General features: G+C 40.4%; 1 protein-coding gene across 3 annotated transcripts in view; it reads right to left on the bottom strand.

Annotated features, from left to right (window-relative positions):
* ALDH18A1 (aldehyde dehydrogenase 18 family member A1) overlaps positions 1–1,862 on the bottom strand; it is a 23,118-nt gene extending 21,256 nt beyond the window's left edge. For 2 of the 3 annotated variants that reach the window (XM_072423927.1, XM_072423929.1), the window contains exon 1: positions 1,753–1,862. The gene's annotated coding sequence lies outside the window, so the exon portion shown is untranslated. The remainder of the gene's footprint in view (positions 1–1,752) is intronic. The other variant, XM_072423928.1, reaches the window with a different exon arrangement.
* Positions 1,863–3,995: the final 2,133 nt, after the last annotated feature.

Genomic DNA, 3,995 nt, shown 5'->3' with positions numbered 1-3,995 from the left:
TAGAGAGTGATACAAAGTAATACAGAGTGATACAAAGTAATATAAAAGTGATACACAGTAATACAGAGTGATACGAAGTAATATAAAGTGATACACAGTAATACAGAGTGATACAAAGTTGTGCAGAGCGATACAGAGTAATACAAAGTTGTGCAGAGTGATACAGAGTAATACAAAGGTGTGCAGAGTTATACAGAGTAATACAAAGTTGTACAGAGTAATACAAAGTTGTGCAGAGCGATACAAAGTTGTGCAGAGCGATACAAAGTTGTGCAGAGCGATACAAAGTTGTGCAGAGTGATACAAAGTTGTGCAGAGGATACAAAGTTGTGCAGAGTGATACAAAGTAGTGCAGAGCGATACAAAGTAATTCAAAGTTGTGCAGAGTTATACAAAGTAATACAGAGTGATACAACATGATATAAGTGATACAACATAAGGCTGCTAGTTTAAATAGAAATCACAGCTTCTTTTTGTATTTACATGTTTCTATCAAAGATGCAGAATGTATTAAAAAAGTATAATATTACAATTTTTTTTGTAATATAATTATTAAACAGGATTTTTATAGCGCCAACATTCTGCCCTGAAGAGCTTACAATCTAGGAGATGATGCCATTTTCAAATTCATTCAAAATTTTCAGGGGGTAAATTCTATTATTGGATTAAACTAATTGCAGGGTCCTCTCCTCCTCCTGTGTCACTGTCTGTATCTGTCTTTCATTGCAACACATATTTATTGTACAGCGCTGCGTAATATGTTGGCGCTATATAAATACTGTTTATTAACAATAAATACATTCTGCTTGTACCTGAAGTTGTGTACATTGATTTAGGTGAAGTTTGGTGACCCCCTAGTTGTGCCATGCAGTGGGTATGGCAGCACATTGATTTGCATTGGTTGTCTATGGAGAACAAGAAGTGCCAGCACAGATTATTGTTGCACCTCTAGTCTAGTGCCATTTAGAATACAGCGTGGATATTCATTATGGCATTAATGCATTTTTGAAGAATTGAGGGATACACAAACAGATAGAATGAAAGATGAGATATAAAATGAATTGCATGACAACACTGCAGCGCACTCATGCATGGGTCACCACACTGTTCTAGATATTCCAGCATCCTAGATTGTAAGCTCTTCGGGGCAGGGTCTTCTCCTCCTTCTATGTCACTGTCTGTGCCTGTCATTTGCAACCCCTATTTAATGTACAGCGCTGCGTAATATGTTGGAGCTATATAAATCCTGCGTAATTTGTAAACTTACCATGGAATCCTATTTTCATCCCATACATATATCTGTGTATTTAGCAATGCTCCTGGCATTTAGTATAAACAAGCTTGGACTAAATCTAGATCTATCTTTATTATAAAATTATTGGATTGGTCCCTTCCATCTATGTTTGCAGTATTTGTATGTATTTATTATACAAATCAGCAGAGCACATAGTGACTTATCTCTGGCTGTGTACATAAGTCCTGAGATCACATTCCATGCATATCACCTGTACATCACATACAAACCTCCACCCACCTGGATACATTACAACCAATAATAATAATATACACAATAATAATATATAATAATAATAATAATAATAATGATAACCAGCCTGCCCCCAGCACAGCCATGCAGCTCAGGCTAGCACTAGACTTGCAATCACAATAATTCCTGACCTGATCATTGCACTCTATGCTGGACATTACATAATGATAGAAGGAAACAGAAGCACAATGCTGATCATCTCCCACCTGTACACTCCGGGCTCCTATAACACCAGCTCCAAATACTGACCAGCTCACAGTGCTGATGGCTGCTAACAAGCAGCGTGTACGCATGTGCGGAAGAGCCGAGCCACGCGTCTGCACACTAAGCAGTAAGCATGCGCGGTGCGGGTACCCGGGAAGGGAAAGTGCGCTCCCGCTGCTGAGCTGCAAGCTTTGGGTGCTTTGCTCAGCTTTAGGTCGTACAGATTGTGAGTGTATATAGACATTACCAGAGCTCAATAAACATGGAGTAAGAATCAGAATGTCACATTTAGACAGTATATTAACATTCTATGGGCTGCCTACACACATCACATATGCTTAATAAGTTAAATGTAAAATATGATAAATCCTGTTTATTATTAATAATAATAATAATAATAATAATTAAAAACTACCCTAAAGTGGAACTAAAAGACAATTATACACAGGTAAATTCTTTATATATATATATATATATATATATATATATACAGATATATATATTTATATATGTTTACAGGTGATGCCCCTTCTGCAATGAAATAAACATGTAATATTCTCTATAATGTACACATGTGCATACCTCTGGCTACCAGGAATGAATGGACCCCCATGTGCAGGAATTACATCATTCCAGCCTGGCCAATCAGGACGTCAAAGGTACTGAAGCAAAAAGAGGACCAGGGAAATATGGCATAAGGACAGGTAAGTATAATTAAAAAATTCAGGCAGGTAAGGTTATTTAATATATATATATATATATATATATATATATATATATAGTGACATCACCATCTTGACGAAGGCAAAGAAGAGGACAGGGTAAATATGGCAGCCCCCACATGTGAGGACAGGTAAGTATAATTAATTTACTTAATATATGTATATATATATTGTGATGACACTATCTTATTTGAGCAAGGCAAAGAAGGTGAAATCTTAAAACAAGACCGTTGAAACCATTGCAGGAGCCTACTAGGTAGGTTTGGCTGCTCTACATCCTCATGTAATGTTATCCCCATCTAGGTACCACAGATGGAAGATGGGGTAGGTATAATAGGTAGTAGAGTTATCCCCATCAAGGTACCACAGATGGAAGATGGGGTAGGTATAAAAGGTAAGTAGAGTTTGTTTTTTCTTTTCTAGGTTTACTTGTTACCAGATTTGTGTGATTTGGGGAAGGGCTCAGAGACTATAAGTGGACCTATCTATGGTAGTGTAAGTTTTGTTTAAACCAATATTTCTCTTTATTCCCTGTCCCAACATGAAATGAGATAAAATTCCCTAATAGGGGCATCTAAAAATCTGACTGGGGTTCTGCTGTCCCACTCTGACTGAATTGAAATAAGTAGTTGTAGTTGGACTTTCATTTTTCTTTCCTTTACTCCCCCACTGCTCTATTCAGCTGCTGGGAATCCTCTAGTGCAGTCTCCAGGGCATTAATGATTATTTCCCATTTTATGGTGTTTTCAGCAATATTTACACTACCTGGTCCAGGAAAAAAGTCTCCAAGCCTGTGGGGGCAGTGTTATGCCCTGGGGTACCTGTGAGAGCAGTGTTATTATCTGGGGTGCCTGTGAGAGCAGTGGTATGATCTGGGGTGCCTGTGAGAGCAGTGTTATGATCTGGGGTGCCTGTGAGAGCAGTGTTATGATCTGGGGTGTCTGTAGGGGCAGTGCTATGATCTGAGGTGTTTGTGGGGGCAGTGTTATGATCTGGGGTGCCTGTGAGAGAAGTGTTATCATCTGGGGTGTCTGTGGGGGCAGTGTTATGATCTGGGGTGTCTGTGGGGCAGTTTTTTAATCTGCAGTGCCTTTAGGGGGCACTGTTATGAGGGTGCCTTTGTGGGGGCAGTTTGGTGATCTGGGGTGCCTGTGGGGCCATTATTATGATCTGGAGGTCCTGTGGGGGCGGTTTATGATCTGGGGTGCCAGTGGGGGCAGCGGTATGATCTTGGGTGCCTGTGGGGCAGTGTTATGATCTGGGGTGACTGTGACTCAGTGTTTTGATCTGGGGTGTCTGTTGGGACAGTGTTATGATCTGGGGTGACTGTGGGGGCAGTGGTATGATCTGGGGTGGCTGTGGGGGCAGTGGTATGATCTGGGGTGCCTTTGGGGGCAGTGTTATGATCTGGCGTGACTGTGACGCAGTGTTTTGAGCTGGGGTGTCTGTGGGGGCAGTGTTATGATCTGGGGTACCAGTGAGAGCAGTGTTATTATCTGGGGTGCCTGTAAGAGCAGTGTTAT

This window comes from Pyxicephalus adspersus, chromosome 10, assembly GCF_032062135.1.
Source record: "Pyxicephalus adspersus chromosome 10, UCB_Pads_2.0, whole genome shotgun sequence".
NCBI classification, from domain to species: Eukaryota; Metazoa; Chordata; class Amphibia; order Anura; family Pyxicephalidae; genus Pyxicephalus; species Pyxicephalus adspersus.
Note: the sequence above shows the minus strand (reverse complement) of the source record. Positions and strands in the feature narration are given on the sequence as shown.